This window comes from Conger conger, chromosome 14, assembly GCF_963514075.1.
Source record: "Conger conger chromosome 14, fConCon1.1, whole genome shotgun sequence".
NCBI lineage: Eukaryota > Metazoa > Chordata > Actinopteri > Anguilliformes > Congridae > Conger > Conger conger.
Genome location: NC_083773.1, coordinates 24,451,697 through 24,467,845, shown reverse-complemented (window position 1 = coordinate 24,467,845; position 16,149 = coordinate 24,451,697). Strand labels below are relative to the sequence as shown.

General features: G+C 46.1%; 1 protein-coding gene across 4 annotated transcripts in view; it reads left to right on the top strand.

Moving 5' to 3' along the window:
* rerea (arginine-glutamic acid dipeptide (RE) repeats a) overlaps positions 1-16,149 on the top strand; it is a 179,546-nt gene that overhangs the window by 41,950 nt on the left and 121,447 nt on the right. Inside the window, exon 1 of one of the 4 annotated variants that reach the window (XM_061219709.1) lies at positions 5,137-5,205. The exons of 2 other annotated variants lie outside the window; for them this stretch is intronic. The gene's annotated coding sequence lies outside the window, so the exon portion shown is untranslated. Of the gene's footprint in view, positions 1-5,136; positions 5,206-9,919; positions 10,520-16,149 lie in introns of those variants that run through there. One more of the 4 variants, XM_061219705.1, reaches the window with a different exon arrangement.

Here is a 16,149-nt window from a genome sequence, read left to right as displayed (position 1 = left end):
GGGTCGCTGCTTGCTTAATGAGTTTCGGTAATTGACTTTCCGCGGGCTTTGGAGCTCCTCACCTTCTGCAGATGAGCAGGAGCCCACCGCCGCTTGCTCGTCCTCCTGGCCTTTTTACCCACTCAGAACAACCTTTGACCCACTGCTTGGGCCTACTGGCCCCTTTACAGACATTCTGCTTCCAAGTACAAGGGCCTACTGGCCTCTTTACAAACATTCTGCTGCCCAATGCTAGTGTTCCTGGCCCCTTAAATCAACGAGGGCCTTACACTGCCCATGGCTAGGGCCTATGTGTGGGCCTAGGGGCCGCTGTATGGACACACAGCGATGTTCGGCTGCCCTGTCAGGGCCTCCCCTCCCAGTCCTTGGGAAAAATGTGCAGATTTCTGTCTGTTTTTTTTCCTGCTGGATATTGTGGATGGTGGCTCTCATTAGGTGCTAATCCAGTTAACAAATGGTGAGCAGATTTTCCACCCCGCTGTTCCCTTTCTAAACGGAGCAGCGAGGATTAGACATTAAAACAAGCTTTAGCTGAGAGCTCTTTGCATGAGCTGTCTGCAAACCTTTGACAGGAGCAGAGGAGAATAACTGAATCAGACAATCGTCTCTGAGCATTACTGTATCAATGAGAGCACCTTACACTCCGCTCTCCGCTTCTCTCACAAACACACACTTGTGCACTCACCCACACACACACACACACACACACACACAGACACACACACTTGCGTGTGCACATTTGTATTCAAACGGGTACATTAATTCTCTTTCAAACAAGGAGAGACGCACGCATTCATAGTCAAATCCTAACGAGGAGAGACGTATTCATAGTCAAATCCTATAAACGCGAGGGCCTTGCATTTCTGTCTCGCTCTGTTTCTATTACACTCAATTGCTCATTCTTTTGCACATGCACAGTTGCATGTGCACATTGACTGTATTGAGGCATATTGTCTCTTTCAAACACACGCACACATGCGTAAACACACAGATACTCACACACGCACACACATTCGTTTTGAAATGGCTGACTCACGCATATTCTCATTTCGACACGTGCACACGGTTATTCACATTCGGATGAACGCACTCGCACGTTTGCTCTCATTCGTTCTGTAAGAGGCCGGGCTTGATGTGGTCCTGTAGCACAGCTCTGGACCTTATGAGACAGTGACAGCTATTGCATTTATCTTCAGGGTCAATCCGTAGAATCTGCCACTGCTGGTCCCCTGTGTTCATCACTCTAAATCACCCATGGTTACCAATTTTTTTTTTTTTAAAGAAGAACAGTAATCTGAAGCTGCTGTCAGAAGAGAACCTTTGCTCATTTTTATACGTGTTCGAAATATGACCATCAATCCCACCCCCACATTCACTTTCATGTTTCTCTTATTTCAGATTATCAAAATTCAGTGTGCAAGCTGTGAACTCGGTATAACACCCCAGATCATATCGTATGAGGTGCTTATGATATTTTATGATATTTGCCCTTGCAATATCCTGTGAGGCACCAGTGAATCTCTCATGTTCAAAAAATACTTAATCATAGTGTGTGGTGAGGGCTGGGTATGTACTAATGCCGTACACTAGTATACACTCTAATGCTGTACACTAGTATACACTCTAATGCTGTACACTAGTATACACTCTAATGCTGTACACTAGTATACACTCTAATGCCGTACACTAGTATACACTCTAATGCCGTACACTAGTATACACTCTAATGCTGTACACTAGTACACACTCGAATGCTGTACACTAGTATACACTCTAATGCTGTACACTAGTACACACTAATGCTGTACACTAGTACACACTCTAGTGCTGTACACAAGTACACACTCTAATGCTGTACACTAGTACACACTCTAATGCTGTACACTAGTATACACTCTAGTGCTGTACACAAGTACACACTCTAATGCCGTACACTAGTACACACTCTAATGCCGTACACTAGTACACACTCTAATGCCGTACACTAGTACACACTCTAATGCCGTACACTAGTACACACTCTAATGCCATACACTAGTATACACTCTAATGCTGTACACTAGTACACACTCTAATGCCGTACACTAGTGTACACTAGTATACACTCTAATTCTGTATACTAGTACACTCATGTTCCCCAAATGCCACTGTCTGTAAGAAAGCATAGTGAAATGGCACAACTATCAACTTCAGCGGCAGCCTTCAGAGTGTACAGTGTGATTCACAGATTCAGAAGGCCGTTTCTGTGGGCAGGTATACACTAGAGCACAGTACTCAAATGTAGCCCTGTGCCGTCTGGATGGGAGAGATGAGAGAGCGGTCCCAGTTAAAGCAGAGGCAGTTTTGTTTTTAATAGCCCCTCGCCCTCTCTCGCCGTCCTAACGGCTCTATTTACGCCCCTCTCGGACAGGGAAAGTGGGCACTTATTCCAGTGCAGTCAGCAGGGCCGCTCCTGACACTATCTCGGGCGGAGATGGCGTTTTTATCCGGAACTCGTGCTGTAAGCACTTTTCCCAGTTTGTTAATAGGATCCTCAATCACCGGTGTCCTCCCCACCTCCCTGTATCTCTCCCTGTCGGAGCCGCGGGGGCCAGGGGCAGACTGCACTGTCCTTTCCCATCCCCCTGGTCCCCTCCCTGCAGTACACTTCTTCAGGTACAGTAAGTGATGGATGCAAACAGGGCTGCGTGTGAAAGCACAGGTCTTTTACACTCCTAAAACCCCAGCCCGGTAGCATGCTTGTGAAATGTATATTTTAGGGCTTTTTCAGATTTATTGAACAGCAGTGTAGAGACACAAGGAGAGGGAGAGGGAGAGGGAGAGAGACGTACGGCAAAGGTTGTATGGCCAGATTCGAGAGACTCTCCTGCCTGTGATATCTTAAAAGAATCTAACAAAAAATCACCGAACAGTGGATCTGTATGATATATTTGAAGCATTGATGTGTATTTATGATGCATTTATTTCCACCTTTGACCACCTTTAGTACCTTTTCTTAACAAGAGGCCCCAATGAGGCTTCATAAGATCATTTCTGACTCCAGGATGTTGAAACAACAGGTGCAATTCAACTGGGTGGACTCATTTGTAGTCTGTTTTTATTGGATAGGGAGACATTATTGTTTGAGGGAAATCTGAACAGAATTAATTGTGGACATTCTGCGTAATATGGTTTGAATTCCCGATGATTTTAAGGAAGCAAAGCGGCACAAATCAGATCTGACAGAATGCATTGTGTTGAAACTATGTCTTTGAATACTCCTGAAGCTCAGGATAAACCCTTGAGGGTCGGTGGTGTTGTACTGGCATCTCAGCGTAATGGCAGAATTTATTTCATTCACTTTACTCACTTTCTTGCCTTTGAGAATGTGAAACAAATGCGACTGCCTTTTGAAATGTATTGCTGTGCTTTGCTCCCCAAGGTGCGAGAGAACCTGGCACGTTGTTCCCTGTTCTGTCCAGCAGATGGCAGGATATGGAATTAAGCCGCACTTCTGTGTGTCGTTCAACCACTTGATTACTGGCATCAGTGAAGGCCAAGTAAAAAGAGAAAGCATAAATCACACTAGTTTACCCCGTGCCATAAACCATACTGTAGGGAATGACATGCTTACAAAAGAAAATGTGCATGTGTATATCAATGCATTTGCTGAGATAACAGATTTGTAGTTACTAAATACTGCTCATTTTACATTAATGCTATGAATTTGAGTGCAGCATGTGATTTTAGTTGCATCTAGCTGGCCTTTAACCTAAGAGCACAGTTGCAGTTTTCTGGTTTCAAGTGGGATTGTTTTGGTGATTCATTGGTCGGGTAAAGACCTCTGGTTGTTCTGGGCTTGCCTCTCTGTGCAGAGCAGAGACAGACCAGGTCATGGCCCAGCAGGGTTTTCTGAAGTTAGCACACCACCCTCTAGCCCTCTCAGACTGTTGTGAAGAATTTAGGCTCCTGGTGCTGGTGCTGGTCTGAGGCGTGTGTGTTCGCGTGTGTGCGTTGTGTGTGCGCTGTGTGTGTACGCAGTGTGTGTGTGTGTGCGTGTATGTGTGTGCGTGTATGGGTGTGTTCGCTGTGTGTTCGCGTGTGTGCGCTGTGTGTGTGTGTGTACGCAGTGTGTGTGTGTACGCAGTGTGTGTGTGTGTGTGTGTGTGTGTGTGCGTGTATGTGTGTGCGTGTATGTGTGTGCGTGTATGTGTGTGCGTGTATGTATGTGTGTGCGTGTGTGTGCGTGTATGGGTGTGTTCGCTGTGTGTTCGCGTGTGTGCGCTGTGTGTGTGTGTGTGTGCGCGTGTGTGTGCGCGTGTGTGTGCGCGTGTGTGTGCGCGTGTGTGTGCGCGTGTGTGTGCGTGTGCGCGTGTGTGTGCTCGTGTGTGTGCGTGTGCGTGCGTGCGTGTGTGTGTGTGTGTGTGTGTGTGTGTGTGTGTGTGTGTGTGTGTGTGCGTGTGTGCGTGTGTGCGTGTGTGCGTGTGTGCGTGTGTGCGTGTGTGTGTGTGTGTGTGTGTGTGTGCGTGTGTGTGTGTGTGTGTGTGTTTGTGTGTGTGTGTGGGGTCTTGCCTTTAAATGACTCATACTACTTGGTACGACTCAGAGCTTATCTTTCCCTCCTCAGATTTCCTTTACTGCTCAGTCCCCTTCCAACATTCTATCTCTTTGAAAGATAAAACTGTGAGCATGCTACCATGTTTGCTTTTAAACTGGTTATTTCTGAGCGAGAGAGAGTGAGAGAGAGCAAAAGAGAGCGAGAGAGAGAGAGATTGTGAGTGTGTGTTTGTTTGTGTGTGTCAGAAAGAGAGTGTGTATGAGAGAGAGGGATACAATAGAACAAGAAATTGTTTTTTTTTTTTTTTTTTACCCTGTTCCTCTCAACCATATAATTATATGAAGAACACAAACACACATACGCACACACACACGCACACACACACACACACACACACACACACACACACACACACACTGTTCGGCTGCCAGGCACCTGGAGTGGTGTTTGAGCTCAGTGCTTTTTTTTTTTTTAAGGCTGTGGTGAAAGGAGCTGCTGAAAAATGAATTTGCATGTGTTTGTGCAGTGGGGCAATGAGGCAGTGTAAATACACAAATACGAGCAGGCGTGCCTCTGGGGCTGTGGGTTTGTGGGTTCGCCAACGGCACAGGAGTAGCAGAGTCAATAAGAAGAGTGCTTCAGCTCTGCTACACTTACACATATTCAAGGTAATGAAAAATTCCTGCCATTCTTTAGGAGGGACCATGCTCCTCTTAACCCATTAATACGTTCATTTACAACTGCCTGGAAATACACTGCCAGTGTAGTTTCACCATGCGCATGTTTGCGTTTATTTGCTGACTATTCTTTTTTGAATCTGTCTTTTTTTGTTGTAAACCTCCATGTCCATACCCATGTGTGTATGGTGGAGTGTGGAGAGATAGGTGTTTATGCCAGAATGAGGCTGTGTGTGCGTGTGCGTGTGCGTGTGTACGCGTGTACGCAAACACCTCTGAGTGTGCCTGAGTAATGAGGGTGCTGGGGCTTGTGTGGCAGTCGGATAGAGTGCATTAAAACATCTGCCTAATTCAGGGGATTCTGGCTGAGAGATCTGGCAGAAACATCCTCCAGCCCGTGAGAAAGAACTTCCTTTTCACATTGAAACAATGGCCCTGAGAGAACCTGCTCAAACGGCTGTATCCTGTACGGGGGGGGGGTCTGGGGGATTCTGTGCTTTCAGGGGGCTGTGTTATCTAACAGTAACACATCCTCTTTAGCACAGCCTTTGATGTGCAGAGTGGCACAGTTCTGCATTGGCTGTGCCTGGCTCCCCACGCCACCGCTGGCTTCCCCTGGCCTCTGCATGCGGTGAAGTCGCTCTGACGCTAATTAAATGATAAAGGCTGGGGAGAATACGGGGGGAAAGGAGGCAGGCTGACGCTGTCCGTTAAGAGAGAGCGCGTGCGTGTGCGTGTGCGTGTGCGTGTGCGTGCGCGGGGAAGGGCAGAGGCTGCCTCTCTCTGTCTCTCTCCCAGAAACGCAGGTGTTTGTTCCTGCCAGTGAGCAGCAGACTGTGAATAGTGACTGCTCTTTCCCCTTTACAGAGGTCACATTCACACTCCACTTTACTGCTCTTTGCCCTTTACAGAGGTCACATTCACACTGTGGTGACTGCTCTTTGCCCTTTACAGAGGTCACATTCACACTGTGGTGACTGCTGGGGAATGAGCAGTATCCAGAGTGTGAATGTGACCTCTATAAAGGGCAAAGAGCAGTAACCAGTGTGAATGTGACCTCTGTAAAAGGCAAAGAGCAGTAACCACAGTGTGAATGTGACCTCTGTAAAGGGCAAAGAGCAGTAACCAGTGTGAATGTGACCTCTGTAAAGGGCAAAGAGCAGTAACCAGTGTGAATGTGACCTCTGTAATGGGCAAAGAGCAGTCACCACAGTGTGAATGTGACCTCTGTAAAGGGCAAAGAGCAGTAACCATAGTGTGAATGTGACCTCTGTAAAAGGCAAAGAGCAGTCACCACAGTGTGAATGTGACCTCTGTAAAGGGCAAAGAGCAGTAAAGCGGAGCACTGCTGAGATCATCCAGGAAATCTTGGCAGTTTGAGCAGCCATTGTTTTCATTTGGCTCAGTAAAACCACTCTCAACCATCAGTGGTTCCTTTTGTTTTTTATGTTGTATTTAGAGAGGGGGAGGATCTTGTACATTCCACTGAAGACATTGAAGTTGCTTAGTAACAGGGGACACCAAAGGAATACCAGACAAATCTTAGGGGATTCTGCTCTCTCTCTCTCTCTCTCTCTCTTTTTTTTTTTCATTGGCTGGCATATGAAACATCTTATTCACTCAAGTGGCTGTGCTGCTGGACCAGCTGGTCTTCCGCTTTTCCTGCCACAAATAAAACGTGTGTCTGTCTCTGGCAGTCTTTTCTCTAATCAAAACCAGATTCAATTTGCCAGTGCGCCCCCAACTGGTTGCCTTTTAGGTATGAAGGGGCCAGGGGCAAAGCAACCTGCCTGGCCACTCATTGCTCCACACACTTCAACCATGTGACCCTCATTGTTATCTCAGCCACTCAGTTTTTTTTTGTCTTGCTGGAATTTCTTCTTTGTTCAGAAGTGTCTTGGTTTAGATCAGATATACAGCATCCCCACCCTCCCAAATGTAGATGCAATCAGACTATTAGCGTATCTGATTTGTATAAAGTGCTTTCTTATTTGTAATGTCTGATTGAAGAATATGGTGTATATACAGCTGGAATACATATATACTGAGGGCTGGCTGAGGGAGCTTAGAGGTTGTCAATCCTATTTTCGGGAACAGTGTTTGTTTGGCACCGGGTGGATATCTGTCAGAATTCATGTTTTCTGGGACAGCTTATGAAGTTGCTTCTTTATGTGTTCATCCAGTGGGACCAATGGGAGGGTAGCTTGCTGGTGCTGTAGTGGTCAGTATTTTATTTATCTTTCATGTAAGTGGCAGTGTAGTATTAGCTTGGCCAAAGTTCCAGTCAGGGGGCTGGTGTGACTACACACGTAGTCCTGTTTCAGCCGGTAGGATGTTTGTAACCGTTAATTGCCTTTCATTTTCTGTTAATGGTGTTCAAAATCACAGGGACCTGTTATAACTGTAACTCTTGTGAAATCCTGGAGGAGGATTTCTGTGATTTCGGATTTGGATCCAATCTGTCCTGTCTTAGGCTGTCTGTGCCAACAGCCATTAGCGTACAGGAAATGTAGCTTTCAATGTCAGTGGCCATTTTTTATATGGCTTTATTGAGCATATTAAACTTCATTTACAATACCATCCCCCCCACTTACCTTTAATAATAGTACAATTTGGTATTCTTGAATGTCTGATGTGTCAAGTGAATGCCAAGCTGAATCTGCTTTCAGAAGCCTTGGATTTACCTCTGCAGGCTAAATCTGTAAAAGAAAAAAATGTTTCAAAATCAGCTGTCAAGTTCAAACGTACTGAAAAGACATTCTGAAACCAGTTTGACCTTGCGAGTGGAGTGTGTGGCTCTGAGATTGTGTTGCTTTTCCAGAAGCCGGCCATTTAAATCTGCTCACGTGACGATGGTGCTTGTGCACTGTAAACATTGCCAAATGCTGGTATAAATATTTGCACTCTGCTTAGCTGTCATTGTGGAGAGATCCTTTTGAAATCAGGCTTTGAGTATAAAAATTGCTTTAATTCCCAAGGATTCCGTGATTTTTACAAAGGGAAACGAATGCTGTGTGTCCACAGTGCCAGTGGCTGGTTTTCCTGAAACCCATCTGTTCTGGGCCTTCACAGACACAGCTCTAATGAAATTATCTCCACACAGATTGCCGATGCTGTTGAGGTTCACATGACTGCCGAACGGCTTGACGGAAAGCCAGCAGAGTAGCATGGGCCTTGAACAAAGCCCGGCTGACTCTGAGCGTGTACTGTGCTAAAGCTATAGGACTGAATCCAGGCGCGCGTTTTATTTTCTCTTTTTTTAATTAGCATTTGCCGCTTCAGACCGACTCTTTTTACCGAGGTGTGTCCGTGCTTTGGAGACTGCCGTCAGGAGGGCAGGGCCGCTCTGTCTGTGGGCAGGAGTGTGGGCGTGGGGCTGTGCCCAGGTCTGTGCTGCTGAACAGTAGTCACACTGTCTGACCCACACTGAGGCTGGAGAGCCTGGAAAGACGCAGGGCTTCCTCCACCCTCTCCTCCTGAAAACCTGACACACAACCTGGCTGGTACTGTAACAAAGGGCCTGCAACAATACCACACAAAACTCGATTCCTATCGATTCCTGCCGCCTCTCTGAATACCGAAGGTGTTAATGTAGACAGAGGAAATAAACCAGAGGTTGCATGGTGTTTATTTGGTCATGGTTGGACATGATTAATGGAGATCAGATTTCATGTATTTATAAGGTAATTAAACCATTAGTTGTGTTTCCTGACAGACATCTCATTCATGCGGAACGTGCCTTTCACTTCACTTTTTTAAACCAGTGTAATGACTCGGACAGACATCTCAGTTCTGTCATAGTCGCATTAGAAAGGAATACCATTTTAATGGATCAATGCATTCATTCAGTGATGTGCTTGAAGGTGAAAAAATTAGGCTGAATAAAAGCGCATTGTTCGATAATTCCTCAAGATGCTCAATTTAGATTACATCTTTTTTTTCTCTCCTGTGGCACAGTGAGGAAGCATATATTAATTATCTTTGACATAACACTCGGCGTTCTAAAGAAAGACAGAGGAAACGCCTTATTGACACGATGCCAGTATTTTTTTTATTTTTTTTCAAGCGTTCAAAACGTATGTCAGGAAAAGGGTGTCAACTCCAGGGCAAGATCATTTACGCATGAGCTGTCTGTTAACATCATGCATCATTCTTTGAAATACCTATTAGGAGATGTGTATGCTGCGGCTTTGAAACGGGAGACGGGAAATTAATTATCTATACATGCAAATTAGAGCGACTACCTACGGTACACCGCAGCAACGCATGCCGAGTATCTCATTTCCCCTGCTGCCGTTTTGTTTTCTCAAGGATTTATACATCTCGCGATAAACCTCTCTGACCAATTTAAAAAAAAAAAACATTATCTTTTACTCGATCCTGAATGTAGCCAATTGATAATCTACATTGGTAGTATGGTTTGAGTTGTGGATAATGTTTATTCAATTAGTCTCGACAAAAGAATGAATTTTGCCATCTCCTTTCTGTCATTTCCCCCCCTTTTTCATTCCTCTTTGATCTGCAGTTTCACGTCAGAGCGTGGCATTAATATTCTTTGCTGCAACCGCGGATCTGAACGGTTGATCACGTTCGGGACGCGGGCTCTAATATCTTGCTTACCGATGCATTTTCTCTGAGACCGTGTCCCCTTACGAGTTGCCATCAATCACGATTTCCCCCCTTCACGCCCCGCAGTGCCTGTGTAATCCAGTCCGGGTTTTTCTGGCTGCCCATTTTGACTGGTGGTGGGGTAATTCTCCTTCACTAGTGTCTGGATGAAGAAAGACTAGGTCAGCCATGTGGATACGTCTGTTCAACAGCTGAGGGAGGGAGGGAGGGAGCGTGGTGTGTGTATGCAGGAGAGGGAAGGGGGAGCGAGCGAGAGAGCGCGTGTGTGTGTGAAAAAGGAAGCGGAGTCGGTAAACGTTGAGCTCACTGATTTCCCATCCGCGAACTACACTATCTACTACTTGCACTTAATGCTCTCCACATCGAGAGCCGTATCATGGCAAACGGGGACTGAACCGAGACGTGCGTTTTGAGAGAAGGTCCCCTGGTGATTTGTGCGAGAATAAATAAGCAAAGCGGGGCCGTCTTTTGTTGAGGCAAGTGCCTTTTTTCCCCTCTGTATGGGCATCGGCTGTTAACGGATAAAGTGCCTGGGTGATCTTGTTTAGCCCTGGTTCTTGGACTTGGCCCAGGCAAGGGAGAAGGTTCGCCGGGGTCAGTTCGGAGCAGCTGCTGGGATTGTGTTTGAAGGTGTTTGCAGCAGTCTGTTGGAATTTAAAGATTATCAGACTGGCGGGTGAGTGTTATTTCATTAAAACGGAGATGGTTGGTTAGAGGAGGGGAGGGGGAGGTGTGTTTGTGTCGGAGGGGTGGGAAGCACAGCATCAGGAACTTTAATTAAAAGGGGATGTTGGCAATTACACCACACGTTTATAAGAAAGCTAGTAAGCATGATTTCTTCATCCCTTTTGGAAGTACAGCCAACTTTTAACACTTGCTATTTAGTGCGCTCGATAAAGAAAAGCTTCTTTTTTTTCTTTTTTTTAAAAGACAAAACAAAAAAACGTATTGTTGGTATTATATTGTTCAGTTCAGTAATGTTAGTCTATGTAACTGCATTGTAGCAAGACAAGCTTAGAAACGGCTATTACGAGTTTGAATACATCTCAGCAACAGACATTACTAGCTTAGCTAGTAGTTGAATAACTCCAAAGCGCCCCCCCTCACGTGGGAGAAAAAAGCCGTACAGACCACAGACGCTTTATGAAATGAGTAACCAGGGTAGCAAATATGTTTGTAGAGTTCACCGTTTCGGGTGGTGATAAAAGCCACGCTGCCAAATCTTCACAATTTCCGAATTTGATATGTTGGATGTTTACTCTGAGCCTTGGGACAGCAGAAATGTATTCGGCTGCCGCGAATTGTTTAGGAGCAAACAAATCCGCTCTGACTACTTCCTTTTGTTGTACCGAGCAAGTGAACTGTGCGGAGCGCATGCTATTCGGCCTCCAAGGACTTGTGCGATTAGTTAACTCGCAGCCAGTTGTTTTCCAATTGCTTTGGAAGGGGGGTGTGGGGGTTGGGGGGTGTTCAGAGAGGGAGAGAAGACCGCGTTTATGATTTTGCAGTTAGCTTTTCTGGCGCTAATTACTGTTGTCACCACGTTCTTTGTGCTTTATCTCAGAGAAGTGGATTGGTTTGTTTGACCACACAGGCCGCTTTGCATTTCACGACCTGAGGCGTGCTGTAGATTACGGTGTTTGTAGGCGTGATCGCACCAGTTTTAATTGCACTGAACCACAAACTGGGTGGGAGCGGGTTTAAATGTGAACACATCGAATGCACGAATGGGCCTTTTGTTTTGTTGGAGGCAGTAAATATATATATATATATATATATATATATTCATATCTATATATATATATATATATATATATATATATATATATATATGCACACACAGATGTATACACATGTAGTTTATTTCCCTTTCCTTTTATAGAATTATCACTCAGAACACTAAAAATGGCCTTTGTCGTCCTGAAGTTGGTGGTAATGTTTTATGCATTTCCCTGGCTCCCTCCCTCCTCACTGGGAGCTGACCCCTGGCCTCACGATTCAGCTGAGATTAATGCACTCAAGTGGGAGGGCACTTATTCTGTAATTCTCACTGAGTGAGAACAATTAGTTAGAGTTTATAACTACAGTATTCAAGCAAACTTTCCCAGGGCATGACCCCCTCATGCCCCCACCCAGTTCCTCTCCAATCTCTTGGCTATGTTTAGAATATCTTTTTTCTTTTTTTTTTCTTTTTTTCTTTCTTTCTTTCTCCATGTTTCAAGGAAGCGTTTTCCTCATGCTTCATCTCTCTGTACTGTTAGGGTAACAAAGCACTCGGCAGCCATTTTCAGAGAGGTCGAAGGTCACAGGGGAGGCAGCGTGTGGCAGACCATGCATTCCTTTCACAGAGATTCAGCCTAACCTTTCCAACCCCAGCAGATGTGTCCAGAAGGTGTTTGAAAACCTTTGAGCAGGCAATGTGGAGTGTCTTTGCTGCATTTGTATTGAAGCTGTTGAATGAAATGCAACAGTAAATGTGCTCCTGTTCTGAATATATAAGACTACAATGTAAGTGTATGCATTGCCTATCTTGGTTCTATGCAACAAACATATCTTGTATAGCCCATATGATCCTAGTGCGTTCAGGTAAAGTGAATGCGATTAAATCTTAACGGTACATGTTATGATTAGATGGTCTTCTCATATGGAAAGTGTGAAAATAATATAAAAACAGGTTGCTGACAATTAAGAAGATCTTTTAGATTTGTATGTGTTTTTTTTCCTCCTTCCTTCAAGTGCCTCCCGAGAGATCAGGCAGCAGTTTACTCTAAATGAATAATTAAATCAGCAAGCTGCTTGGTGTGAGTGAGGAAGGAGTCGCTTGTCTTCCTAATGAACCAAGATGTGTTCATAACGCTCCTGGCTGCTGTGCTTTCAACATGGTTCTGTAACCAAGGAGGCCCAGTCTAGGCTAGTGGTGTCAGTAGCGTTGGGAAAGGAACAGGGGTTTGAGTTAAAATAACGGCCCTGGCCTTGTGAACTCAACCTTGTGTTACTGTGTGACTTTTTAATGTTCTCTCAGCTTACGGACCGCGGTGAACCCAGTTGTGTTTTCTGCATAAGACTTGTCGTAAAAGCAGTGGAGGGGAATGTTTTTAGATGGCGGTTGTTCCAGAAGCGTCTTGAAGCGGATGGGCTGCTGTGGAGCCGCAGCTGAGTGTTTGACAGCCTTGTCATTTAACCTGCAGTGTAGTCCAGTTCTCCATGATTTCGCTCCACGCCCGCTCTCTCTGCTCTGTGAATGGAGAGAGAGGTGAGCAGGACTGGAGGTAACAGTTGGGGAATAACATGGAGGCCAGGCAGCTGTAATTAACACCCTGCTCTTTGGCGTGTCCATTGTTGCTGGGAATGACCCGAGGACGTTGCAACGGGAGCTTAGTTCCTCTACTTATCTGTCAGTTTTTTTTCCTGCTCTGTTTTGAATGCGGGCCTATTTACTAAAACGTAAGATGGCGAACGGCGCATTTTTTATGTACAAGCCCCCCCTGTTTCAGCGCGTTAAGCGGGATTAACAATGCTTCATTTGTGGGAACCGTGGATACGAACAGGAGGAAATGAGTTTAATTAAAAATGCGGCTTATTTGTACCCCCCCCCCCCCAAACGAACCAGCTGAGCCCCTCTAGAGCCACCTCTCTCATGCCTGGAAGTGGGGGGCATCTGGCGGCGTTAATTCAGTCCTGAAGCGAGAACTCAAAGGGTCCACACGGGCACGGGCCCTCCTGTTCTCTGTACAGGCAGCGGCGAGGTGACACAATCAGAGGGAAGATTAGAGAGCAGAGATCCCACGTCGCCTGTCTCGTGTGCGTTAACTGAACAAACGGCTGGCTGTCTGAGCTCGCTGCGGGGCAATGAATCATGCATCCAAATCAAGCAGCCGCGCCGAATGCAGAGCCTCTAACTGCAGCTCTTAAAAACCTACGGGCCGCAGCGTTAGCCCTGTGCTGGGCGGAGGGCCGAACGCAGGCTAATGCTCATAATGCCTTTTTCAAATGTTGTTTCTGAGCGTAAGCGTTTTGGTTGGGGCGTTTCACAGCTTTACTAATGCATCAAACCTGCTGTTAACTGTGAATTATTCATTGTGCTGTGAATGATTCATCAGCTGCTCGTTCTCTAATGATAACTGGCCTGGCTGGAAATCATGGCGCATCCTGGTAATTTGCCTATTGATCCTGTGTTTTGCCTTTTGTTAAATGCTAGTTTGCCCCTCCTCTTCCCAACGGCGGTTGACGGTTTACCCGTGTGTGCTGTATCGCAGAGAAAGAGAAAGGAAGAGGGCGAGAAGGAGAGGGTGTGCTGGGGTTTGGGCCCTTGATTAAGGCGATTGAGTCTTTGCCCTTTCTTCACACAGGGGTAAGACCTGTTCCCCCCCCCCCCTGTCCTCAGAGGCTCACAAAGCCGAGCGCTGTCCGCCGGCACAGGGTTTCTTGGCAGCGCTGATTATCTTTGCGAATATGCGCGGTCCCATCAGGGTGACCGGCGGACGTGTGAAATGGTTGCGGTTTTCAACAAACGGAGGCGGAGCTGAACAACACGGTGCTGTAAACGACCGCATCTCTCGCGTGTTATTCTTAGACCGGAAAGGGATCCAATTCAGTAAGTTAACCGCTTTATGTTTAAAGGGGAGAATTGCACATAATGAGAGATTTTGTAAAATTGGTGACCGCCCCCCAGATTTGCAGTGGGAAATAAGGGCTTGACGAGGGCAGAACTGAGGCTGATTATTCCGGGATTGTGTCCAGGTCCCTGTGATGCATTGTTTTCCTCCTGATGAGATGTGTACAGTATGTAATTATTGGAGTTAATGGACCAGCCCTAGGCAAACAGGAGGCAGGCGATCTGCTTTGAGATGGTTGATCTTATTTCTGACCCTCTGACACGCATCTCCAAATCGGGATATCTCAGGCGGTGGGATGGAAAAAGCTTGCTGAAATAGCAGGGCATTTGGAAAAAAACTGAATTGCATAACAAGAGCATTTATTGATTTTTATAGGCACGCAAATGCTAATAATTTTTAATGTTGTGGTCAAAGAAATCCGACCAAACACAGAACACATTGATTCTGCTTGTGCCCGCTTTGTGTCTTCTGACCTCTGTTCTCAGGTGAAAGGAATTCTTGGTCTCTCTTCTTCTGTGTTTTGATATTTTGAGTGCTTCATCTGCAGTTTTTTACTTTTCTGCTGACTTGCACTTCGAAGCTTGCTGCCTTCTCTTTTCTAATCCAATCTGACAAATCTATCAGCATTGTGTGCTGTCTCTAGGCCAACACACGCTCACGCGAGCCTATTCTTAAAAACCTAATTGGTCGCTCAGCACCAGTGAATGATTTCCAATGCACAGCTTGAAGGTGTTTTTATAGCCTGGCCTGCAGCAGTGATGTTGGGTAGTCAGAGTAGCATGGAGCATTGTATAGTCAGTGTAGCAGTAGCGTTAGATAGTCAGTGTAGCATTGAATAGTCAGAATGGCCTGTAGGGTTGGATAGTCAAAATGGCCTGTAGGGTTGGATAGTCAAAATGGCCTGTAGTGTTGGATAGTCAGAATGGCCTGTAGCGTTTGATAGTCAGAAGGGAATGTAGCGTTGGATAGTCAGAATGGCCTGTAGCATTGGATAGTCAGAAGGGAATTTTGGGTTGGATAGTCAGAAGGGCATGTAGCCTTGGATAGTCAGAATGGCCTGTAGCGTTGGATAGTCAGCATGACATGCAGTGTGATGGCAGCAAATGAAGGGAGAGGAGAAAGTAAATGTTGTACTAGCGGTGGCCTGGTGACTGCAGCAGCCCCCCTTGGGGGGGGGGGGGATTTCTGCTCCTCAGAGGGCTCAGAGCTACAAAGGCAGCAGCTCCAGCCCTGGAGTGACACCCTAGACCTGGGTGTGAATCTGTCAGCAGGGGATACGGTCTCCAGTGAGCCGACTGCTGGGGACCCTGATGAAGAGGCATTACTACAAAACACACAGAGCTCTGACATGGAAAAAAATGTCTATAATAGCTTATTACAAGTACCTAATTTTAGGTTTACTTGAAGAAATCGCACTTGCATGCATCCTGCGGAAAGCGTGTGGGTGGTGAGTGAGTGCGCACCCAGTCACCTTCACTTTTCTAAGTGTTTGGTACAATCGGAGAAACGGTGGAGTTTAACTGGTGTGAATGGCCGCTCTGTCACAGGTGAGTGGCGTGGGTCCGTGCGTGGCCCTCTTGAAGGGTTCTCTCCCTGTGACGCACCTCCATAATCTGTTAAACGCCCACACGGGCTCGCCAGCTGCACTGCACCGGATTACGGAGATGCCGCTCGGCTGTGTGGTAATGCA